The sequence below is a fragment of the Odocoileus virginianus genome, unplaced genomic scaffold (assembly GCF_023699985.2).
Source record: "Odocoileus virginianus isolate 20LAN1187 ecotype Illinois unplaced genomic scaffold, Ovbor_1.2 Unplaced_Contig_1, whole genome shotgun sequence".
Taxonomy (NCBI): Eukaryota; Metazoa; Chordata; class Mammalia; order Artiodactyla; family Cervidae; genus Odocoileus; species Odocoileus virginianus.
Window position 1 is genome coordinate 1,376,070 of NW_027224318.1, and position 27,242 is coordinate 1,403,311.

Genomic DNA, 27,242 nt, shown 5'->3' on the forward strand with positions numbered 1-27,242 from the left:
TCACAGGGACAGAAAGTATGTTAGGAAAGAGAGGCAGAGTAAGGTAAAAATAATTTACTTGCTCAAGGTCACCAGGCTACTAAAGCAGCAAAATCAGGATTTGAAATCACATCCTTCTGACTAAGTGACTCCTAACAATTCTACTGTCTTCATACAGTCATCGTTCATTCATCATTGATTATGCACCCAATATATGCTAGGCACAATGAATAAAATCTTGACAAACCTACCTTCCAGGAACTCACAATAAAGAATGGAAGGCCGATATGAAAACAACAGAAAAAGAGGCCACTCAAGACTGAAACAAGGGCAATTGGAGAAGTACCTAAGAGAAGGGAGAGTTGTGGTAAGTCTTCTGAAAACCCGAGGCCAAGACAGGATTAAAGGAGAAGCGTTTTATTAGAGAGAAATTTATGAGAGAGAAATTAGGAAGGGAGCCAGGAAAACACTGGGAGAGTCATCAGACCATGTTGCCAGTGTGACATGAATGAAGTAAAGAGGGAGACAAGGTTGGGTGGTAGCACCCTAGACAGCCATGCAGCCTAAAGGCAGTCTGACAGAGCTGTTGACAGAAACACTGCAAACCAAAGCCCAAATCAAAGAGGAGCCGTGTCTTCCAGAAACAGGTTTGCCTTAGCAACCCTTTGGTCTTTGGGCATTGACTGGAAGTACCCCATGAGACACATGGCTTTGATGCAAGCCTGGAGGTGGATTTCCCACAATCACATAGCTGGGGTCCTTGGTCAGTTATACTCCCTGTAGTTGGAGCTCCCCAACGTGCAGTCTTTGTGGTCACCACAAGGACAAAATGGCAGGAAAGGCTTTCTGGTGACTTTTGACCTGGTTTCTAAGATTATAATCTCCCAGTGGATTGGGACAGAATAAGAAAGAAAATCAAGTATCATGGAGAAGAGGAGACTGGGTGAGCAATTGTGATACATGAAAGCCTTACACTACCACACTTACTTACAGGTCTTAGTCCTTGGAGCTTTCAACTGTTTTTCTTGTTCTAGCTGTGTCCCCAGTGTCTCCACTTATAATCTAGTTCTTATTAAGTATGTTACAAAATACAGGATAATTAGATTATCATTGAATGTCACACCGCTCAGTGTAATTCAGCTCATCATTTAACACATGGAAAATTTTGCACATTAATATTCAATCACTCCAGACAGAGTACTTCTGAAAGATTTGTGAGTTCATTTACATGTTTATCTGCTCTCTTCTTGAGAGTAGCACTGTTCTTCCGCCTGATGATTAAAATGAATTGGATATTTTGAACTCATCCATCAGATCTGGAAATGATCTCTTAATTGACAAAGGTGTTTAACAGTTAATTGAACATTTCTACTGTGAACTTTCATTTTTTTAAAGTACAGAAATAGCACAGCTGGGCCGTGGACAAGTAGAGAATGTCACGAAAATATCTTTCTGTGTCTTTCATGTTCTCTGAAATATCCTTACCTCCTTGCAAACTGCTATGTACACAGTAGGGTACTCAATGAATATTTCATAATTTCACTTTCTATGAATTTCTGAAAATTTAAATATGAGAGTAAGTGTATATTTGTTAAGTGTAGCTATTGAGAAATTTAGGAAAGGTAGAGGAACCAGAGATCAAATTGTCAACATCCACTGGATCATCAAAAAAGCAAGAGAATTCCAGAAAAACATCTACTTCTGCTTCATTGACTACACTAAAGCCTTTGACTGTGTGGATCACAACAAGCTGTGGAAAATTCTTCAAGAGATGAGAATACCAGACCACCTTACCTGCCTCCTGAGAAACCTGCATGCAGGTCAAGAAGCAACAGTTAGTTTCCTCGGTGTGTATGCCCAGAAGTGGGATTGGTGGGCCATATGGCAGTTCTATTTCCAGTTTTTTAAGAAATCTCCACACTGTTTTCCATAGAGGCTGTACTAGTTTGCATTCCCACCAACAGTGTAAGAGGGTTCCCTTTTCTCCACACCCTCTCCAGCATTTATTGCTTATAGACTTTTGGATAGCAGCCATCCTGACTGATTGTCAATGTATGACAAAAACCACTACAATATTGTAAAGTAATTAGCCTACAACTAATAAAAATAAAGGAAAAAAAAGAAGCAACAGTTAGAACTGGACATGGAACAACAGACTGGTTCAAAATTGGGAAAGGAGTACGTCAAGGCTGTATATTGTCACCCTGCTTATTTAACTTCTATGCAGAGTACATCATGCTGAAATGCCAGGCTGGATGAAGCACAAGCTGGAATCAAGATTGCTGGGAGAAATATCAATAACCTCAGATATGTGGATGACACCCACCACTCTTATGGCAGAAAGTGAAGAGGAAATAAAAAGAGCCTCTTGATGAAAGTGAAAGAGGAGAGTGAAAAAGCTGGCTTAAAATTCAACATTCAAAAAACTAAGATCATGGCATCTGGTCCCATCACTTCATGGCAAATAGATAGGGAAAAATGGAAACAGTGACAGATTTTATTTTCTTGGGCTCCAAAATCACTGCAGATGGTGACTGCAGCCATGAAATTAAAAGACACTTGCTCCTTGGAAGAAAAGTTATGACCAACCTAGACAGTGTATTAAAAAGCAGAGACATTACTTTGCCAACAAAGGTCCATCTAGTCAAAGCTATGTTTTTTCCAGTAGTCATGTATGGATGTGAGAGTTGGACCATAAAGAAGGCTGAGCACCAAAGAATTGATACTTTTGAACTGTGGTGTTGGAGAAGACTCTTGAGAGTCCCTTGGACTCAAGGAGATCAAACCAGTCAATCCTAAAGGAAATCAACCCTGAATATTCATTGGAAGGACTGATGCTGAAGCTGAAGTTCCAATACTTTGGCCACCTGATGTGAAGAGCCAACTCACTGGAAAAGACCCTGATGCTGGGAAAGATTGAAGGCAGGAGGAGAAGGGGACAACAGAGAATGAGATGGTTGGATGGCATCACCAGCTCAATGGACATGAGTTTGAGCAAGTTCTGGAAGACAGTGATAGACAAGGAAGCCCAGCATGCTGCAGTCCATGGGGGTCACAAAGAGTCAGACATGACTGAGTGACTAAACAACAATAGAGAAATTTAAGCTTATCTGCAATAAGCTTTGAAAATCTGAATGTTACCAATTCATGTAAATAGAATATTTGGTGTCTGGGTCCTATTCAAGTGCCTCATCAGACATTTACATCTTCCTTCCCTTCCCCGTCTTCATCCTACCAAACCCTCACTTTACTGCTGCCTAAAATTTATAATAATGTATAGAATCCAGTCTTAAAGTCTAAAACACAGTTACTTTCTTTAAGCCAGATTAGAGAAAACAATCTCTTTTTTTTGTGGAATACTTCAAACATGAAAAAAGACTTCTTACATCTTTACTTAGAAAGTTATGACCTTTGCTTATCTTTAATATGTCCAGAATTGGTGCTAACCAAGAGGCTTCATATTTCTTCCAATTTTTGCTAACCAAGAGGCACTGTATTTCTTCCAATTTTCAAATAAGTGTTTTAAATGAAACTATTTTTCATGAGTCATTAATATGCATACAAAGTGCATGCTAAGTTGCTTCAGTCGTGTCTGACTCTGTGACCCTATGGACTGTAGCCCACCAGGCTCCTCTGTCCATGGGATTCTCCAGGCAAGAATACTGGAGTGGGTTGCCATGCCCTCCTCCAGGGGATCTTCCGGACCCAGGGATCAAACCCACATCTCTTATGTCTCCTGCATTGACAGGCAAGTTCTTTACCACTAGCGCTACCTGGGAAGTCCATACTAAGTTAGTACCCATAACCAATTATAATTGCACCATCATCTGAAAAAAAATTGCTATTTGAAGCATACAATAAACTTGCCATTGGCTTTCTTTGACAGTTCCATTCTGGTAGTCTCTGAATTTTCCATTAATCTGGTTTGTCTTTTCATCTTATAGATCAGAAATTATTTACCTGGGGAAGTGTCCAGGAAATAGGTACTTGTTAGTCTGGGTCCTCTAAGAAGAAGAAGATACAAAGATGGAGAAAATACCTGTGAAGGAAAAGACACTATGTGTTATGGCTCAAGAGCTGTCAGAGCTGTCAGACAGTAATACAGGTCTGACTCTGTGCAGGAGAGAGGGAAGGAAAGTAGGTTGGTTATGATGTCTTACACTGCAATGCAATGCAATTCTAAAAAAATGGCAGCAAGACCAACCAACAGGGAGTCCTTGAGCCAAAGTCTGTAACTCCCAGGAGTGGGTCTCCTTTAGTATTTTTGATGGACTCAGTCACTGGCTGGGCAGAGTCTATGGAGAAATTGGTCTCATGCAAATGCAGTGGAGGATTTAGAGCTCAGTAACTGAGATCATTGTTCAATCAGGTTCCTTGAAGTCAGAGATCTGAGAGGTGCCTTTCATGGCCACCATAGTGGTGGTGGTGGTTTAGTCGCTAAGTTGTGTCTGACTCTTGTGACCCCATGGACTGTAGCCCACCAGGCTCCTCTGTCCATGGGATTTCCCAGGCAAGAATACTGGACTGGAGTGGGTTGCCATGTATCTCAAATTTCACACTCCTTTCTAAAAGCACACAAATTGAAAGTAACGTATCATTTAGGGCAGAGGTGACTTGCCTCAGGCCAGAAATTCACTGATTCATCCAAATCATACTTTAGGAATGCAATTAAGCACGTGGCCTTTGGCTTACACAGAGCTGGGTTCAAATCTTATCTCTCCCATCTAGTCGTTGTTCAGTCACTCAGTCGTGTCTGATTCTTTGTGACCCCATGGACTGCAGCACAGCAGGCTTCCCTGTCCTTCACTATCTCCCAGAATTTGCTCAAACTCATGTCCATTGAGTCTGTGATGCCATCCAACTATCTCATCCTCTGCCGCCCCCTTCTCCTCCTGCCCTCAATCTTTCTCAGCATCAGGGTCTTTTCCAATGAGTCATCTCTTTGCATCAGGTGGCCAAAGTATTGGAGCTTCAGCTTCAGCATCTTCAACCTCTATGGATGTGTCATTACATAGGCACAGTTGATCAAATGGTTGATTAAATCACTAGCCACTGGTGATTGAGCCAACACTCGGCTGCTCTCCTTTCTAATCATTTGGTTGGTTCCACTGACAACCTGCCCCCATCCTTAGGTGTTCTCCAAAAGTTATGTTATTAACATAACAAAAGACACCTTTATAACTTTCTTCACTTGGGAAATCCAAGGATTTTAGGAGCTCTGTGCCAGAAATGGTGAAAAGACCAAATATATATTTGGTGTATATATATCTATATATATATATATATCTCACATTTCGGGGGGTGGGGGAAAAGTGGAGAGATAGCATGCCTGTCTTAGAGTAGAAGAGATTTAAGAGCAACATTCACCAAATGGCACTCAATTGGAATCTGGTTTGAATAAATCAGCTATAAAGACATTTTTGGTATTAACACAATCAGGGAAATTTAATGAAGACTGGATATTAAAGAATGCTAGAGAATTACTGTAAATTATGTTAGGTATAATAATGGTACTGTGGTTATGTAGGAAAATGTCGTTTTTGTTAGTGATGAGTGTAAAAATTATGTAGGGGTGAAATATGATGTCTATAATTTATTTTAAAATATTTCAAAAATATATTAATATAGCAAAATTATTATAATCATTAAATACAGATGATGGTATATGGCTGTTCAGTGAACTATCCTACTTCTCTATATGGCAGACATTTTTCAAAAACAATGTTTTAAATTTTTTTCATACATACAAAAGCTGAGGGAATTCATTACCAACAGAACAGCAATACAGGAAATGTTAACAGAAGTCTTTTAGGCAGAAAGAAAATGTTACCAGATGGAAATCTGGATATACACAAAGGAATAAAGGATGCCTGAAATAAAAAGTACATGAATAAATACAGAACTTTGAACTTATTTTCAAATCACTTTAAAAGACAACTGAGTCTTTTCTACTTGGACCCTGACTAGAGATCAAACAGGGTCTCTGGCAGATTGGAAAATTAAAATGTGTCAACAATTATAAATAAAAATAGTTATTCTCACTTCTCTTAGAAATTTGGAGGTTCGGGAAAGTCTGGTCCTTGCATTTTCTCACAATGATAATTGTCCTGAGTTGAATGATGGCTGGCCTTGAACCCTTTTTATAAAGGGGAAAGCTGCAGAATAATGAAACTCGTATTCACCTTCTTACACAAAGAGAATGACAATTTTATAGTTAAGGAAAAATCAGATGAAGGAAGATAGGTTTTAGACGTACAAGAAAATAAGACCAGAGGGAGGCACCAGGGACTGTTTCACCTACAAGCTCATAGCTAATCTGCTAGGATATCAGGCTTGAGAAGTAACATTGCTTCTGATGGTGCAAGCCCCTTTCAAGAAAATGAAAGTTTTTGTTTTTTCTGGGAGCTGTTTGCCTGCACTAAATGTTCAGTACGATGTATTGGAAAGTATAAGACTTAGCACTTTAATTTTTTTTAAATAAATTTCTCCTGGATTGGGATAGCTGGTACAGGTTCACCAGCTAAAGGTCTGCTATTTTTGTGAAGGTCAGCACTGCATGCTAAGTTGGTTCAGTAGTATCCGACTCTGTGATCCCACGGACTATAGCCTGCCAGGCTCCTCTGTCCATGGAATTCTCCAGGCAAGAATACTAGAGTGGGTTGCCATGCCCTTCTCCAGGGGATCTTCCTGACCCAGGGATCAAACCTGGGTCTCCTGTATTGCAGGCAGATTCTTTACCATCCTGAGCCACCAGGAAAGGTCAGTGTTAGCACTTTCAAAAGAAGGTGGTGATTTTTCCAAAAAAAAAGCCATTTTGGAACACTGTATAGAGATGAAGAAAGCATGTAAGACAATTATTTTCCTCCTCATCTTTCTCAAATTTGGAAATTCTTTCCTTTGTGACTTGGCCACAAAAATTGCGACACTCCTTGATGCCAAAGTTAAGGGAAAAACAAACTTTTATTGCCTTACAGAGTTTAAAAAACCTACTTTCTGGCCTCATTCTATACACAAGTGAGTGATATGGACCAGGGGTCCCCAACCTCCAGGATCTAATGCCTGATGATCTGAGATGGAGCTGATGTAATAATAAGAGAAATAAAGTGCACAATAAATGTAATGAGCTTGAATCATTCCAACCCCCCCCCGACCCCATCTGTGGAAAAACTGTCTTTTCCAAAACCAGTCCCTCGTGATGAAAAGATTGGGGACCGCTGGTCTAGAGAAAGCATCACACGGTTGACTGGCATCTCCAGAGTCTTGTGCTTTGTCCTTCACTGCACTGCTTGCAACCTTATCATGAAAGTGCAAGATGTCACACAGTTGAAGGTGTTTCCCACACTTAGTGATCTGTACCTGCATATGTAGAGAAAAAGAGAATTTCTCATACTTACTCAAGATAAATTTTAAATGAAGGGAAAATACCCACAGTTAACATCATACTTAACGGTGAAGGACTGAATACTTTCCCCCTAAGATCAGAAACAAGATAAGGTGGTCTCCTCTCACCAGTCTATTCAACATTGTACTGGAATTCTAGATGAGGCAATTAGGTGAGAAATAGACACAAAAGGTATCAAAGGTGGAAAAGAATAGGTAAACTCTCTCTACTAGCAGATGACACAGTGTTAAATAATTCACAAAAAATAAACTACTTAAACTAATAAATGAGTTTAGAAATCTCACAAAATACAGATCAATATACTTACTGAATTTCTATATATTTGCAATAAACAGTCCAAAAATGAAATTAACAACTCCAATGACAATAAAATCAAAAGGAATAAAATAGTTAGGAATACACATAACAAAAGAAGTTCAAGACCTGCACACTGAAAACTACAAAACATCATTATGAAAAAAGGAGACCAAAATAGGGGGAGTGACCAAGATGGCAGAGTAGGAAGGTCCTGAGCTCACCTCTTACTACAGGAATACCAAAATTACAACTCACAGAGCAACTATTGGTGAAAAAGACCTGAGGAGTAGCAAAAAAGCTCTTCTACAACTAAAGATATAAAGAAGAAGCCATGCAACATCTCTGGTGGCTCAGGGGTAAAGAATCCACCTGCCAATGCAGGAAACACGGGTTCGATCCCTGATCCGGGAAGACCCCACATGCCATGGAGCAACTAAGCCCGTGCACCACAACTATTGAGCCTGTGCTCCAATGCAGGAGACACAGGTTCGATCCCTGACCTGGGAAGATCCCACATGCCATGGAGCAACTCAGCCCATGCACGCCACAACTATTGAGCCTGTGCTCTGGAGCCCGGGAGCCACAACCACTGAGCACAACTGCTGCGACCACTGAAGCCCGTGCCCTACAGCCCGTATCCTGCAACAAGAGAAGCCACCGCAATGAGAGAAGCCTGTGCAACGCAATGAGCCTGTGCTCACCGCAACTAGAGAAAGCCTGCACACAGCATCAAAGACAGCAGAACTAAAAACAAATAAACAAATAAAAGACATATACCTGGTAAAGTGTTCAAGGCCATGATCACAAAGATATTCAAAGTACTTGGGAGAAGAGTCAATGAATAGAGAGAGTTAGAAGATGGAAGTTTTTAATGAAGACTAGAAAATACAGATAAGAATCTAATAGAAGTAGAGGAATACCCAAGTAATTTGATATAAAAAGTTAGTCATAAAAATATGGGCAATGATATACTAGGGAAATTCAAATAAAATGAAAACAGGAAGTCCATGTTAATCTCAAAGTTGACTATAAAGCCAAAAGCATTAAATTAGATGCAAAGGAATATTTCATAATAACTAAGGGTAAAATTACAAAGAAGATAATACTATCATTAACTTTTATGGAACTACATAGTACCATAATTTATTCTTTTAAGAAAACTTAGAAATACATAGATAATTCATAAACCTATAGTTATATAGGGAATTTTAACACACCTCTCTCCAAATTTTACAAGATCAAGTAAATCTGTAAGAAGGGTTTAAATAATGATAAGCTTTTAAAAATCAATATAGGAAGAATTTATATCCTGAATATAATATGTTTTCTTGAATGTTCTAAGAACACCTCTGAAAATTGATTGGCCTCCAAGAAAGTCTAAAAACTTTTAAAATCTTATGTGCTATATTTGTTGTTGTTTATATATGTTGTATATATTTGTTGTTGTTGCTAAGCTGTGTCCAACTCTTCTGTGCCCCATGGACTATAGCCTTCCAGGCTCCTCTGTCCATGGGATTTCCCAGGCAAGAATACTGGAGTGGGTTGCCATTTCCTTTTCCAGGGGATCTTCTTGACCCAGGGATTGAACCTAGGTCTCCTGCACTGGCAGGCAGATTCTTTACCACTGAGCCACCAAGGACTGCTAATTACAATTTTAAAGTAACACAAGAAATTAACAACTAAAAGGTAGGTGTGAATTTTTAATCATCCAGAGGAAATCAAAACTGTATTACAGACAATAAGAAGGCTATAGAAACCTATAAGATGATCAAAACCTATAAGATGCAATGAAAATCATACTCAAGGGAATCCTCTGGTGATCCAGTGGTTAGGGCTCTGACGTCCACTGTAGGGGGCACAGGTTTAATCCCTGGTTGGGGAACTAAGATCCTGTCAATTAATTAATTAATTCATAAGAATCACACTCAAGAGGAAACCCCATGGCCTTAAACGATCTTATTATTAAAGAAGAAAGACTGAGACTTCCTAGATGTCCAGTGGTGAGGAGTCCACCTGCCAATGAAGGGGATGGGACATGTGTTCAGTCCCTGGTTCGGGAAGATTCCACATGCCTCAGGGCAATTAGGTCCATGCACCACAACTACTGAGGCTACATGTCCTAAAACCCATGCTCTGCAACAAGAGAAGCCACCGAAATCAGAAGCCCCTGCACAACTAGAGAGTAGCCCAGGAAGACCCGGCACAGCCAAAAACAGAGAAAGTCAGAAAATACGAAAGCAAGAAATTCAACTAAAAATGAACTAGAAAAAAAAGTGGAAGCCAAAAGAAATTATGCTGAAGAAATCAATTTAAATGAAAGAGAAATAGATATATTAACTAGATATAAGTAGATATGATTAGTAAAACCACTGACTTCCTTTCCTTAAAAAAGCATCTATATAAAAACTTTGCAAAACTGACAAAAAACAAACAAAACAAAACCATACAACATAAGTAATGATAAAGTGGATGCAGAAGAGACTTTACAAGGTATAAGAAAATCATATGCACAACCTTGTTTCCCAGGTGGCACAGTGGCAAAGAATCTGCTTGCCAATGCAGGAGACACAAGAGATGTGGGTTTGATCCCTAGGTCAGGAAGATCCCCTGGAGTAGGAAAACAAACAAACAAACAAACAAAAAAAAATATATATATATAATATATATATACACACACTCTGGAAATATATATGTATATACATGGTAAAATCATGTAGAAAGGATATGATGAATGTAAAATTCAGAGTTAGAGGAGGAGCCTCAGGCTTCAGGTTTTAATGATGTTTATTACTTAAGCTGCAAGGTATACACTCAAGTGGGGCTTCCCAGGTGGTGCTAGTGGTAAAGAACCCACCTGCCAATGCAGGAGACATAAGAGATGTAGGTTCGATCCCTGGGTCAGGAAGATCCCCTGGAGAAGGGAATGGCAACCCACTCCAGTATTCTTGCCTGGAGAATCCCATGGACAGAGAAGCCTGGCAGGCTATATAGCCCATAGGGTCGCAAAGAGCCGGACACGACTGAAGCAACTTATCATGCACTCACACATACACTCAAGTGTGGGCTTCCCAGCTGGCTCAATGGTAAAGAATCTGCCTGTAATACAGGAGCCTGGGTTCAATCCCTGGGTCAGGAAGATCCCCTGGAAAAGGAAATGGCAACCCACTCCAGTATTCTTGCTTGGAAAATTCCATGGACAGAGGAGCCTAGCAGGTTACAGTACATGGGGTCTCAAAGAGTTGGACATGACTGAGCAACTGGGCATGCAGGCATGCACAATTTTATGCCATTGAAAATTAGATAAAATGAACTATTTTCTGGGAAACTATACATATGAAAAATTGACTCAAAGAGCAACAAAGACTATAAATAAAACAATAGTCATAAAAGAATTTTAAAAGTGTATAAAAGATCAATCACCAAAAAAAAATTTGTTAAAGCTTGCAACCTCTCAAATGTTCAGGAAATGTGTAACTACTGTGCTATTTAAATTATTTTGGACTACAGACAAAAACAATTTATTAGATAAATTTGGAAGACTTTGGTAACACTTGTACAAAAACCTGATGAAGATAATTCAAATTCAATCTCAGTTTTGAATTTAGAAACAGATATTCTAATCATTAGCAAACCAAAGCCAGTGTTACAGAAGTTCAATATATTAACTGGTTACATACGATTTTGAAAAAATAATTAAAATGTCATCCCATTAGATGCCAAAAAGGCATTTGATAAACTTCAACAGTAATTCAGCAAACTTAAGAATAGGAACATCTTTATCAATACAAAAGCCAATATCAGAAACCAATGCAATATCATGATAGAGGTCATGCCCTATAAACATTAAAATCAAAACCAAGATAAGACTGTCACTGCCTCTGTATTGTTCTCAACATTTTGCCTGGTGCAATGAAACAATAAAAAGAAATGAATAATAAATGTTAAAAGGAGAACAGACGATACAACAGTCTCCAAGAAAATAAACTATTAGAATTAATAGAGGGTTCAGTGAGGTGGCTCCTTACAAACTATGCATAAAACCAATTCATCACTTTCCTTTATATAAGCAATAACCTATTAGTAAATGTAATGAAAAATCTCATTCACCATAACGTTAAAAATTACTCTCATTCTCAATAGCAATAAGAGTTATAAAGTACTCAGGAATAAATAAGAGATAACAAGAAAAGTGTTAAGACTCATACTAAGAAAATTCCAATGAAGGACATGAAAAAAGACCTAAATCCTACATGGGAGATTCAATTTGGTAGAGATGTTAGTCTCCAGATAACCTGTATAAACAATGTAATTCCACTCAGAATTCTATTTTTTCCAAGTTATAGGCAAAATAAATTATAAATTTATCACAGATTTAAATAAGAAGAATGGCTATAATTTATTGTGAACTTACTATGTGCCAAGCATTGGGCTATATTCCTTATAATCATTCACCTTAATTTGTTTAATCCTTGGACTGACTCTATGCCTATTTTACAGATGGGGAAATCAAGGCACTGAGAGGAAAAGTGACTTGTCCAAGGTCACACAGCTAGTTAGTTGAATAATAACTCAAACATAAGCTTGCCTACTTCAATGTCTATGCTATTGAGTCTTTTTCTTTTTTTTTGGCTGCACCATGAGGCATGTGGGATCTTAGTTCCCCAACCAGAGATGGAACCCACACCCTTGGTGGAAGCGAGGATTCTTAGTCACCGGACAATTAGGGAAGTCCCTAAATTGACTTTTGAGAAATAAATATTGTATATATTTCAGGTATACAACGTGACATTTTGATATGTGTATATACTGTAAAATGATTACCACAATCAAATAATTCACATATCCATCACCTCCACAGTTACTTTGGTGTGTGTGTGTACACAAGCAGACCCAGGTATGTGCAAGGAGAACATTTGATCTACCACTAGTCACTATGTGCCTTGCCTATCTAAGTGTGTAAAAATTAAAACCATAAAAGTATCAGAAAAAATATATACATAAGGGAATTCCCTGGGGGCCCAATGGTTAGAACTCAGAACTCTCACTGCCCAGGCCCAGGGTTCAACTCCTGATTAGGGAGCTAAGATCCCACAAGTCTTGCAGCATAGCCAAAAATATACATATATGTATATACATATATTGGGCTTCCCTGGTGGCTCAAATGGTAAATAAACAGTCTGCCAATGCAGGAGACATGGATTGGACCACTGGGTTGGGAAGATCCCCTGGAGGAGGGCATGGCAACCCACTCCAGTATTCTTGCCTGGGAAATCTCATGGACAGAGGAGCCTGGCTGGCTAGGTTCATAGGGTCACAAAGAGTCTCACATGACTGAGCGACTAAGCACAGCATATATATATGTATGTATATATATATATACACACACACACATACACATACATATATATATAGAGAGAGACACACACATATAGAGAGAAGAGGGATTTTGTTTTTTTGTTTTTAATCCTGGGGTAGAAGGCCTTTCTCTGCTTGACATTAGGACCAGGAAATAACAAGGGAAAACCTAGTATCTCTGCTTACAGAAAAATCTAAAACTTTTGTATGAGAATTAGAAAGACACCAGAAACAAAGGTGAAAAAAAAAAGACAAACAAGAGGAAATATTGCAATATTTATGACAAATAGTTATTGCCCATACAATGCAGAAAGTTTCTACATATCAATTTTTAAATAACCAAAAAAAAAAAAGAAAAACACACAGACACTTCGCAGAAGAAATTTACAAAATATCAAGAAACAAAAAGATATTCAATTTTATCAAAATCAATACAATTCAATTTTATGGACCCTTTAAAAAAGATGGGGTAGATTTATTTGTACTCACATAAAAAATGTTTACAAGATGGATGTTGAGTAAAAACAAGTTACAAATTACTATGCAAAGTATGATCCCAATCTATAATAAATAAAAAATGTATCCACGCTATGCTTAGAACGAGTTTGCTAGTGGGAATTTAGGGACACAGGATTATAAGGTAGGAGAAAGTAGACCGAGTTTCATTTACTGTTGCATGTGATTTTGCAGGGTTTTTTGTTTGTTTTTTTTTGCAATGTGGACATACTTTGATAATTCATCTGTATTAATTTTTATAACAATATTGCTTAAAAGTAGCTTGCATTGTAAAAAGTACAGAATCACATGGAGCAGATTATATGTTTTACACATTAGGTATTATATGTGTGTGTGTGTGTGTGTGTGTGTGTATAAAAGACAAGCAAGAAAATGTGAAAAATACAAGGTAAAAATAGTAATGCTTATTTTTATATTGAGGGTAGGGGATCTTAGAAGAGACAGTCTTAGTTAGCCATAAACAGTTATCTCTGGGGTTTGGGGTTGCAGAGGCTTTTAATTTTTATTTAATACGTTCTATTTCAGCATCATTTGACACGAAGCAGAGGAAAACTGAACCTATTAGTCCTATGGGAATCAATGAGAAGTTCACTGGCCCTGGGAATAAGAACTAGTTTCTGATACCAAGTCTGCCCCCTTGAGCTTCCAGTTTTCATATCTGTAAGACTGTTAACTCTAGCCAATTTCTAAAATTCTCCCAGTTCTAACAAGCCATCATTTTATGATGCCACATAACTCAAATTTCATTCATTACAAAATAACATTATCAGCATTATCAGCATTTGAAAATTGTCTCAAAATGATAACACTTCATGGGGAAAACTTTGAAGAATTCACTATTGCCATCCTCAGTTCCTGCTGCACACCAATTTAAAGTCTTTCTCTGAACAATTATCTATATTCTGATAGAAACAGCCAGCAAATAGACACGGGGGTCTGGCACAATAACATTGACCTCTGGTGGTGTCATATCTAAAAAAGCACAGGTCAAATGAGAAGGTTGTTTTTTGTTATTTTATCTGTTTGTTTTATAAATACACAGAAGATAGATATTAAATTCTCACTCTGATATGGTTCTCTGTATTTAACACCCTCAAATGCCCCACCTCCACCCCATTCCAACCTCCTGCCTCATAGGTTCCCTTGTTAGCAGCATTCACTTTCAGAGAGATTATAACCTTACTGAAAGAACACCAAAATACAATTCTACTCGCCATTAATCCTTGTCTTCTGCAGTCCTCCACAGTACAATCGCCTCTCTATTTCATTCATGGCTCCCCCATCTACAACCTGCACATATTTGAAGTTGATCCGAGAAGTAATTACTTTTGTACTGGGAACACCACAAGCCAACTCTTATTTCCACTGGGCACAAATATCAAGTAAGCATAATGCTCAGTTAAAGACTGAAGTGCTGCTGAACCTCCTACCAAAAAAAGGAAAAAAGCTTGTCTTATTCTTTTATAAGATTTCAGGTTTCATTTGTTAAGAGGGAGGAAAAGCAGGAATTCCTTCATACAGTTTAAATTGTCCAATTTTTTTAATTGTCCAATTTATCATTTTTGGAGCCATTTTCTTGGTATGAAATAAGATATATATCTGCAAAAATATATCTAGGAAATATAGAAAATAATGTTTCACATTTTTCAGTAGCCCAACAGATGTTCTGTTTAAATCAGATTAAAATTACCATTTGAAGACTATTGCTTGGATAATAATGGCAGAAACATATTCAAAGTAAATGACGGTTAGTAAGCATTAAATCTGTAAAAATAAACTTTGTTCTTGAGAGTGAATTTACTGGGGCCTGCAATCATTTGAAATGTATATGCTAATAGAAATCAAATATTGCAAAAAAAAAAGTGAGCACCATATTTCATTACATAAATAATCAAATAATTTATCCTATATTATTATTGTTTTTCAACTACTTAAAATTTAACAAACGCCCCTATTCTGGCAAATACAAGAGAAGTCTCCTAAACTAATACTGCATGAGGATATCTTATCTTGGGAAATGGTCCTCCCCTAACTGTTCCAACTTGTGTTATTCTCTTAATGACTTGTGTTTCATTTGAAGTTAGGTGTGTGTGTGTGTGTGTGTGCATACATCCACCCATACAAAGACAAATGCCCACATACCTGATACAAACAAGAGGGCTGGTCCTTGACTAGTCTGTCTTCCTTCTCTTATTAATATAATTTCTAATCACACACCAGAGCCTATAATCTTGAACTCTGAAAAACAAAATACATTCATCAATGTTTGAAAAGTAACCCCCAAGAAATGCATTCCTAAATCCTTTAAAATAAACAAATTAAGAGTCGAAGAATAGAAATTCAAGGAGATTTAAATTTGAATTAGCTTAACTACTTTTGACAAGTTTACACATGAAAGACACCAAGATTGTATGTACTACTTGCTGCTTTAAGAAGTTTCATTCTGTCTGTCTATATAAAAAGTTTCAGCCAAAGTTAAATCAATCTCCTCTACTGATTTTCAACATTAGACAAATACCCAGCCTTTTTTTTTTTTTGAACCCTGCTTTCAGCCTGACTTTTTCCCCAATTGAAATTCAGGCCCTCAATGGTTGGTTTTTCTTGGTTCAAAATGTTGATAAAAAAGGGTTTTCTCCACTCCCTCAATTTGATGTGACAGGCTTCTGACATGAATAATGGAAGCATTTCTTTCTCAGGCAAATCAACTTAATTTAGCAAGCCTTTATACTCTCAGTGGGCAAGCCACAATCCCCGAGATTCCATGAGAGCCTTTAAGTTAGACGAAATCTTTAGAATTTGCAGAAAATGTATAAAGTAAACAACACTTATTTTGTCACAATACTTGAATAACTTTTATGCAGGAGTTACAGATGAATATATTACTTCCTAATCAGATCTTGATTTACAAGCAATTTACAAGCTCAAGTGAAACTAGCCCTCAGTAAGAAAAATAAGAGAAGCCTTTACACAAATAAATTTTAAAGCCTGAAGATTGAAAACAAAACACAACAAAAAGCTGAGGAAACAAAAAACCAACATCCTCTCTTCCCAAAAAAACAGATACATAAAAATCAAGGTCCATATATACCTTGAAAGGCTGAGGACAGTTTATAACAGCATTAGAAAAGAATTATTCTGAACAATCCTTTTAAGCCGAATCTGGGAGAACTGAAAGGGTAGCAGCACTTCCTAGCCATCAGATTAAAAGGAATAGATCCTACAGTCATTTCCACTTCCAAATTCAGGACACAGTTATTCCCCTGAGAACATTTCAGAACAGAAAGAAGACATGTTAATAATGCATTAGTGAAAGAGGAACGAGGCTCATAAGAATAAAACTAAGACATATGCTTTCTGAGTTGGTCATTGAAGAATGATTAAAAAATGAAGGCAATCAGACTTGGAGTGCAACAGATTTTGCATTGAAACAGTCTCTAACAGAATATGGCAGTTGGCATTTGCCCCCTGGCCTTTGGTATCATTTATATAAGGGGAAGTTGGGAAGAAAGGAATGAACACAGGACTGGCAATCTGGAGACCTGCTCCCAGCTCAGCCAGAAAATTTCCTGTGACTTTAGACAAGTCCTTTCTCCTTTCTGGTTTTCTGATTCCTCTTTGGTTCAATGAGAAGGCAGAACTAAGTGATCTCCAAGTTTCCTTCGAAATCTAAAATGCTCTATTTCCATAGCCTGGTGACAAAAGTCTAGATGAGTGGTGATGAAAGTACTGAAGTGCTACATGTACTAAATAAATCTTAGAGGATGCTTTACAACTCTGGGGGCTTGACCAGGTTTGCAGATCCACCTTGAGTTCCTCTGACAGTTTTCGATCACTTACTGTTACCAAATATCTTTTTCTAAACACATGCATGCATCTACAAAGGAAAACTCCAGCAACTGAGTTTCTTGGAACAAACACCATTCTTTTTACTCTAAACTTTTTCTTATTATCAACATCTCAGAGTATTTATAAAATGGTAAATCATAATTGAGAAGAAAATTTCGCCTACAGGCACACTTTTTCCAGTCCTCAATGTATTATAATTTTCAGCATACAAATAAAAATATAATTCTGTCCCAATAATATATTCTTTTAATAAGGAGAGCTTCTGTTTTACTGTGGCTTAAAATTTTTATGAAGCTATGTTCAAGTAAAAAAAATAACTGGCTTCCTTAATTGTCAGACTTTTCACATTATATTTCAATCTCAATTTATCAATATATGTCTAAGATTGTGGGATTCATAAATTAGGAGGTAAATATTCCAGTAAAAAAAAAAAGATGCTCTAAACTTCAAATAGAAATACACCCTTAACTGCAGTGAACTATTTTCAGATAAATATTGTTTCAGAGAATAAAAAACTTAAAAAAAATACATACTACACATCTTTAAGCCTCTCCTCCTCCCTCTCTCAATTAGCTTATCAGCCAATTAGAGGTTCCAACAATTACAAATGTCAGGGAAGGGAGAAAGAAAAGAAAAACGGGAACCTAGTCAAGGTAGAAGAAAATCCTTTATGTTAAAGGGTGTCCACCATTAACCTCTGAAGCATTTTACTCCACCTTGATGGATTTGTTATTCCCAGTCTCGACCCCTCCCACCTTCTTTCCCTATTATAATTGTTAGGTCAGTTAATTGGCTGATTAAGGATACCCTGGAATTTTTATTAACTGGCAATTAGATTCAGACCTGAGGCATATAGGATCTTTTCTTCTTGGGAGTGTCCCTTGAGTTACAAAGATTAATAAAGTCAAACGGGTTTTAAAGTTTGGTTTAGTTGATTTAGCCTTCTTGAATGAAGATTTTAGCATCATCCACAGCTTTAATATCATCTCAGTTGCTTTCAAAGCAAACTGCATACACTGGAGAGCAGCAATCTGGGAATACGGTCAAATCACAAGCCCTAGAGGTGTTTCCATGTGCTGTAATAACAATTCTTATATTTTATTCACAGCACTCTTATTTTCTTTCTGTCCAGGTTCATTCTAATAGCAAACCCAATTTCTCCATTCAAAAAGCCCACAGGAGAATGATATATGACATCCTTAATTCCCTTGGCCTAGTTAAATCCTCTCAGAGTCTCTTTCCATAACTTCTCTAAGAGAAGGTAGCACTTGTGAAGATCCATTACATTAGATGTCTTATTGTGGACAAGGCAAATGTTCCCTTACAATCCAGAAATGATTTGTGTTATTATAAGAAAATGGTGCACTTGTATTAAAATTACGACCCAGTGATGCAGAATTTGGCATATCGATAATAATAAGGGCAAGCAGCTGCAGAATGTATTGGGATGGTTGTCCCAGGAAAAGGCTGAAAGCAATATAAAGGAATAACTAAACCCAAGACCTTTGGATCATATATGGCTCAAGTAAAAATTATGGCTCTACCAGGTACTTAAAAGTGTGACCTTGGGGGACTTCCCTGGAGATCCAGTGGTTAAAACTCTGAGCTTCCAATGCCAGGCAGGGAGCGTGGGTTCGATCCCTGGTAGGGAACTAAAATCCCACACGTGCAAAAAAAAAAGTGTGACCTTGGGTTTGTAACTGAGCATTGGTTTTTTCCCTCGGTAACATGAACATAATAACAGATGCCATCTCACAGGTGCGATGGGAGGATTATGAGATAATGCACGCAAAGACTTTGTCTCGGTGCATGGCATGTAGTAAGCGTTCAATAAACAACAGCTGGTCTTTCCTCATTCAATATACTGGCTGGTTGAGTAAACCAAATGTTTAAGGGAATGTTCGCTATTCTGTAGATACAGTCATAGAACTTGGGAAAACCTATATGACAGAGGTCAGAAAGCACACAATCGCGGTGTGTGGAGGGTAGAAAGAGTTTGCCCAGGATAGACCCAGGATTGGGGAAATGTAACATTCCTGGGATCTGGTTCTGTCAGGCCGACAGAAGCGGGGAGCCATGAGACCTGTCCAACTGCTGAAGCCTGCCACTTATTCACAGAAGCTGCTGCACCTTTGGGGTAAGAGATATGCAGAATTACACCAGGCAACTCAGAATCCCAAGCACATAAAGGTTAAAAGCATGGACTTTGGGGGACTTCCCTGGTGGTCCAGTGGCTAAGACTCCACACAAGGAGCCCAGGTTCAATCCCTGGTCAGGGAACTAAATCTCACATGCCACAACTAAGAGTTCTCATGCCACAACTAAAGATCCTGAGTGCCACAACTAAGACCCCAAGTAGCCAAATAAATAATTTAAGAAAAAAAACAAACTCATGGACTGTGGAACTAGACTTTGGGGGTTTTAATCTCTGCTGTTACTAAGCTGCTTCACTTTAGACAATGTAGTTAACCTCTCTGTGCCTCAATTTCTTCCTCAGTAAAATAGGGGACAGTAACAGGTCCAATTTATAATCCATGTTATAAAATTAAATGAGTTAATATTTGTAAAACTTTTAGAAGAGTCCCTGGAAAAATTCTGTTTTACATAAGCTTTTACAGGCTTCCCTGCTGGCTCAGCAGTAAAGAATTGGCCCGCAACGCAGGAGACGCAGGTTTGATCCCTGAGTTGGAAAGACCCCTGGAGGAGGGCACAGTAACCCACTCCAGTATTCTTGCCTGGGAGAATTCCATGGACAGAGGAGCCCAACGGGATACAGTCCATAGGGTCGCCAAGAGTTGGACTCGACTTAGTGACTAAACGGGCTTCTGTGACAGCTCAGTTGGTAAAGAGTCAGCCTGCAATGCAGGAGGCCCCGGTTCAATTCCTGGGTTGGGAAGATCCCCTGGAGAAGGATAGGCTACCCACTCCAGTATTCTTGGGCTTCCCTTGTGGTTCAGCTAGTAAAGAATCTGCCTACAATGCAGGAGACTGGGTTCGATCCCTGGCTTGGGAAGATCCCCTGGAGAAGGGAAAGGCTACCCACTCCAGTATTCTGGCCTGGAGAATTCCAGGGACTATACAGTCCATGGGGTCACAGAGAGTAGGACACAACTGAGCGACTTTCACTAGCAACTAAACAGCAAGGTTTTTTTTTTAATCAAATTTAATAAATAAAATCTGTAGCAGTATTCACTTCACCCTCATGTCACTGGCATCCTGCCTTCCAAATGGAAAGTGCTTAGGAGACACGATGATGTATTTGATTTTTGTACCAGTTTTGCAAGATGGCAGTGAGGTGACCAGAGGGCAGAAAAGGAGGACAGTGATGGAGTGAGGAGTTCAAAAGCCAGTACAAGTTTCCCCATGTTGGAAAGTAGAACATTGCTATGAAACCATCTATAAGCCAAAATGGCGTAAGGGGAAGAAGCAATTACCTTAGGATACATCTTGCTAAGAGAGGCACAAGATAAATGGGAAGAAAGCACAGATGCTCACAGACATAGCTCAAAGCTACAGTGGCTGGGTACTGCAATGCTGACTGTAGAAGGGGAAGGGGCTTGGCCATGACACTCTCATGGCTCGGGGTGCACTGCATGCTGCTGCCATAACTGCTTGTTACAAAGTAAACACTATTTTTGTTTTTCATCTTTTTTTTTTCCATTTTAAAATTGTTTTTATTTTTATATTTTTGCCATTGAGGTTTTTTTTTCCCATTTATTTTTATTAGTTGGAGGCTAATTACTTTACATCATTGCAGTGGTTTTTGTCATACACTGAAATGAATTAGCCATGGATTTACATGTATTCCCCATCCCGGTCCCCCCTCCCACCTCCCTCTCCACCCGATCCCTCTGGGTCTTCCCAGTGCACCAGGCCCGAGCACTTGTCTCATGCATCCCACCTGGGCTGGTGATCTGTTTCACCCTAGATAATATACATGTTTCGATGCTGTTCTCTTGAAACATCCCACCCTTGCCTTCTCCCAGAGTCCACAAGTCTGTTCTATACATCTGGGTCTCTTTTTCTGTTGTTTTTCATCTTTTTTTGTAAAGGCAGAAACCCTCTTCAGATTTCTTTGGGTTAGCAAAAACAGGTACTAATGTAAGTTGAAAAAGCAAAGTGGCACAAAGCAAACTTTCGAAAAGCAGGGATACCCATACTCCTTTTTCTCATTTACTGGCTTAATACCCCACTGACATAAAGTGACATACAGTATCCACCACCTTCATCAGGCCTTTAACCTGAGAGAAAAGGACATGGGGCTGGTCTAGCACTGGACAAAACTGCAAAGGCAGTAAAGTCTATGTTTGAACCTTAATTCTCTCAAAGCTCCTCCTCATCTTAGACGTTGCTTTCTCCTTTTCCTTCAATGTGCAAATGTTAAATCCAGTTCTTTAAAGAAAACTCCAAATGGAAACACAGACTGTCAAGAGTTGGACAAGTTGGACAAAACTATGCCCAAGTTTTATGCTCTCATTTTATAGATGAGGTCACTGGTGCCAACAGAAAGGAAGTGACTTTAAATGATCAAATTCATATTTTTTTTTCCAATCTCCTCAGATTCAGTATCAAGTTGCATTTAGAGAAGAACAATGGCCCGCTGTCATTCCAACATTGCCGTTTGGATTCTTTGTAGACTGGCAAGCCCTCCAAGAGTTCAAGTCAAATGCCACTTGGTGAGTTCTGATGTGCTGTTCGCATGAGGCATTCCAATGCAAATCGAGTGTCTTGGTCATAACATCTTGGTCTTGTTCTTCTCCCAGATTTGCATCACTAATATATGCAAGAGCTGCATAGTCCAAGGGCATCTGGGGGGTAAAACTACATAGGAAATGTTGCCCTTTCACGGTTGTTTTCTCAATGGAAATTTAGTTACTATGGCAAGTTTCTCTAAAGTAGCATTTTACTCCAATTGTGAACCTGAAGGACTGTTAATCACATGACCAATGAATAAGTGATGTGGATTATGTGTAGCAGTATGGAAGCAAAGAAGAGGAAGAATTTAGAGATTTAAAAACGAGATTATATGTGGTGACTGTGGTTGATAACATCATATTGTATAATTGAGTCTTGGTAAGAAAATAAACAATTGTTCACACACACACACAGGTCAATATGTCAGGTGATGGACATGTTAATTAACTCAGTGGGGAGGGGGGATCCTTTCAATGTGTACATATATCAAATCATCAGATTGTACACTTTAAATATTTTACAATTTTGCCAATTATACTTAATAAAGCTTGTGGAAGGGAGTGGAGAAAGATATTGCTGTCTAATCTTCCCCTCATTTTATCTATGAGGAAACTAAAGTCCAGAGAAGGCACATCACAGAGTTAGTTGGGGGCCAGAACAAAGTTGAGAACCCAGTCTCCTAAACCCTGGTCCAGGTTCCTTCTCCTACATGATTCTGTGCAAAAGTTTCAGTTTATGTGGAATTCCTTCAACAATAAATAAATAGACCTGACATGGATATGAACCATGTTATCACAGGGCAGGTTATTAGGACTTAGTCTAACAAAGTCACAGTCCCTCCTGTGTTAAACATTGCTTTCTTTTTGCAGGCAGAAAAAATATTACAATTTCAGTTACAATTTTTCCAGAAGCTCTGAGTCTTGGAGATGATTGTTGCTAGGGATACTAATAATAGGTCAAAATAGCACTCAAAGCCTCTCTATGTCAGAACAGAAACCCCCTAGAAATATTTACTTAGCACTGTACCTTTCATCATTTGAAAATGCTTGATTGTACTCAATTAAGGGGAGGACTTTTTTTAGATAACCACACTGCATTTAGAGAAATCCAATCATATAGCATTTTAATAGCACATTTCTTCCCCGAATTTTCTTAGTCATCTGCTGATCTTTATTTGCCAATGGAAACCATACATTAACATTGCAGTTTGGAAGAAAATGAATAGCATTTCTTACTACATTATAGGTCAACAGTTAACACAGCTGAAGTTTCATTTCTCTCCCATTAAAATTGTTTATTTGCCTCATCTTGACATATATCAAATGAGATTCCCTGGTAGCTCAGTTGGTAAAGAATCTGCCTGCAATGCAGGAGACCCTGGTTTGATTCCTGGGTTGGGAAGATCCCCTGGAGAAGGGAAAGGCTACCCACTCCAGTATTCTGGCCTGGAAAATTCCATGGACTGTATAGTCCATGGGGTTGCAAAGAGTTGGACACAACTGAGCGACTTTCACTTTCACTAAGATACAAAATATACAAGATTGTTACCTATGCCAGTAGGTTTTGGTGTTTCTAGGGTTTTCTTGTTTGGAGAAGGCAATGGCAACCCACTCCAGTATTCTTGCCTGGCAAAAATTCCATGGACGGAGGAGCCTGGTGGGCTGCCGTCTATGGGGTTGCACAGAGTCAGACACGACTGAAGTGACTTAGCAGCAGCAGCAGCAGCAGGGTTTTCTCGTTAATTAGCTGTATTATATGTCAGATCTGATTCTTCCATGCCACTGTTAAGGTTGATGATTCTTCAGAACACCAGTGAAAAGAGAAATAGAAGGAAGAATTTCACCAAAACAAAGAACTAGCTCCTATCTATAAAAAAGAGTGATTCAGGAGCCCATCAACAACATTTCATAGAAACACACTTCACTTGGTACGCAAAAGTCACAGCCAGCTTCTCTGGGAACCTCCAATTAAAAAGCTGAGACCTATTGAAAAAACAAAAACAAGGAACCAGGCACAAAATTTCCTAAGGACAGATCCATGGTTTTCACTTTTATGGTTAGGAAAATAAAATGCATTCCATGCCAAGAAACTCCGTGAGTATGAAAAAGAGTGTTTTACTGGGAAGAAAGAAAATTAAAAAAAAAAAAACTACTCAATTTGAAATTCTGCACTGATTTCAGAGGTTTCAGGTTAGAATACATTTCTGGAAATAGAAAACTGACTAATATGAAGAAATTATTCTTGCCAACATCAAGTAAGGACCTGTCCCATGGAACTATGTGTATTTTACTTCGCCTACTAAATGCCTTCTTTAGTGGTTGGCTGTAAGATTATTTTTTGGTAAAATTATATGCTAATCTCTCCAGTGGAGCTCACTTTTTGAACTAATGGAATATTGTTCTACAATCTGAATACTCCCTCTCGAATGTATCTATTGTTAGTCCGGGGATTTATGCTCATTAAATTGCTAAACAGAGAGCTAGCCTGCATATCCTTATCTCTGGGCACTTGAAGGACAGGACTTGGGGGAAGCAGACATGCAGGGTAGGAGCCTGGTAAGGACACTGGCCAGGAAGTCCAAAGGTCTTGCTTGAATCCAGTTCCACCAGTTACTAGCCAAAGGTCTGGGGCTAAGTCAGCATATCTTTCTGAGCCTCAATTTCCTTACCTGTAGTAACGTCACATAAAGAAACTACAAGCATCAAATGTAATCATCCATGCAAAAACACCAGGTAAACTGTAACATGCTAGCCAAAGTTGATAATTAATAATCAGTCAGCTCAGTTGCTCAGTCGTGTCCGACTCTTTGCGACCCCATGGACTGCAGCATGCCAGGCTTCCCTGTCCATCACCAACTCCCAGAGCCTACTCAAACTCATGTCCATCATGTTGGTGATGCCATCCAACCATCTCATCCTCTGTCATCCCCTTCTCCTCCCGCCTTCAATCTTTCCCAGCATCAGGGTCTTTTCTAATGAATCAGTTCTTTGCATCAGGTGGCCAAAGTATTGGAGTTTCAGCTTCAACATCAGTCCTTCCAATGAACACCCAGGACTGATCTCCTTTAGGATGGACTGGTTGGATCTCCTTGCAGTCCAAGGGACTCTCAAGAGTCTTCTCCAACACCAAAGTTCAAAAGCATCAGTTCTTCGGCGCTCAGCTTTCTTTACAGTCCGACTCTCACATCCATACATGACTACTGGAAAAACCATAGCTTAGATTAGATGGACCTTTGTTGGTAATAACTATATGTAAAACAGACAGCCAATGGGAGTCTGATACAATGCAGGGCACCCAAAGTTTGTGCTCTGTGATTACCTGGAGGGGTTGGGTGGGGAGGGGGGTGGGATGGGGGTTCAGGAGGGAGGGGACACATGTATACCCATGGTCAATTCATACTGATGTATGACAAAAGCCATCACAATACTGTAATTATCCTCTAAATAAAATAAACTTTTAAATGATATAAAAAATAATACCAATTAATTAAATGCCCTCTACTCCCCTTCCAAAGCCAACAATGGACATGATATAATCAGTAGCTAACAGGAAAATACCACATCAAAAAAATAACTTTTTTATTGAAGTATGGTTGATTTACAATGTTGTGCTAGTTTCAAAGTGATTCTGTTACTCATATTTTTTCAGATTATTTTCCATTATAGATTATTTATAAGATATTAAATATAGTTCCTTGTGCTATATAGTATGTCCTTCTTGCTTATCTGTTTTATGTATAGTAGCTCATATCTGTTAATCCCAACTCCTAATTTATCCCTCCCCCACTCCTTTCCCCTTTGGTAACCACAAGTTTGTTTTCTTTTTTTTTTCCATTTATTTTTATTAGTTGGAGGCTAATTACTTTACAATATTGTAGTGGTTTTTGTCATACATTGTATTGGGATGGGGAATACAAGTTTGTTTTCTATGTCTGTGAGTCTGTTTCTGTTTTGTAAATAAGTTCATTTGTATTATTTTTTAGATTCCACATATAAGTGATATCATATGATATTTGTCTTTCTCTGACTTACTTCACTTAGTATGATCATCTCTAGGTCCATTAAAGAACATAATTTTAACCAAATAGACTATGTTTGGAGCCCTGGCTTGAAAAGGAAAAGCCTGCAGTCACAGGGAACATCAGAAAAGGCACGCCAGGTTGGAGCTAACTTGGCCTCTGTGGAGTCTCTGGCACCAAGGGTATGTTATGGGAATAAAACAAAGCTTTACCCCAGACTGACTCTGCTCAGAAAATGCATGCAGAAAGCCTCAGGGAGTCAGCAAACTTCACCCTGTTAGGATCTATCTCAAATTTGATCCTGTAAAATATGTTGAGCCTAATTCATTAAATTAACTGACCTGAAAATACTGATCCTTTAAGGCCCGGTTTCATTACGTATTCCATAACCAGCCTCTGAATCTCTTCAAATGGAATTAATGTTTCCCTTAGCCTGTGCCCCAAATAAAAGCAGTACCCCTCTAGTAATGGCACTCAGGCACACTGTGTTTACCTTAGAATTTGTGTGTGTGTGTGTGTTTGTGTACATGTATGTGTGCCTACATACTTGTGTACTGCATCACTTATAAGAATCTGCTTGCAATGCAGGAGACCCAGGTTCGATCCCTGGGTGTGGGAAGATCCCCCTGGAGAAGGAAATGGCAACCCACTCCAGTATTCTTGCCTGGAGAATCCCATGGACAGAGGAGCCTGGCAGGCTATAGTCCATGGGGTTGCAAAGAGTCGGACACAACTGAGCGACTAACACTTTCACTTCACTGTCTCACTCACAAGAGTATAATCTAAGCTCATGTTAGGAATCATATAATCTTTCATAGCATCAAGCACACTGCCTTACACATAGTAGTTGCTCAACAAGCACTGCTGACTGTTAAAGGGAATAAAAATTATGCATTTACTTTTAAGTATTTTCTTTTTTTCTGTGCCTTGTCTACTTCAGGCTTTAAGGTCTTCCCCTCCTTATTGAATCCTGTGATTAAGGGGGAAAATCCATAGAATTACAGCTGACTATAGGCATATTTTTAGAAAAATAGAAAAATCAATATATAGCATAAGAATCATAATCACTGTTCCTGAAGAAAAGTGGTCAATGATCTCGAATCTGAGAGCAGGGATTCTCATTCTGGATGGAGC

At 38.7% G+C, this 27,242-nt stretch overlaps 1 long non-coding RNA gene across 1 annotated transcript; it reads right to left on the reverse strand.

The window, feature by feature from the left end:
* Nucleotides 1-3,939: 3,939 nt before the first annotated feature.
* LOC139033743 (uncharacterized) lies at nucleotides 3,940-23,896 on the reverse strand. Its single transcript, XR_011486222.1, has 3 exons — nucleotides 23,639-23,896; nucleotides 15,692-15,787; nucleotides 3,940-4,018 (listed from the first exon to the last, which is right to left on the reverse strand). It is a non-coding gene; the product is annotated as an uncharacterized lncRNA (long non-coding RNA).
* Between the last annotated feature and the right edge of the window lie 3,346 nt (nucleotides 23,897-27,242).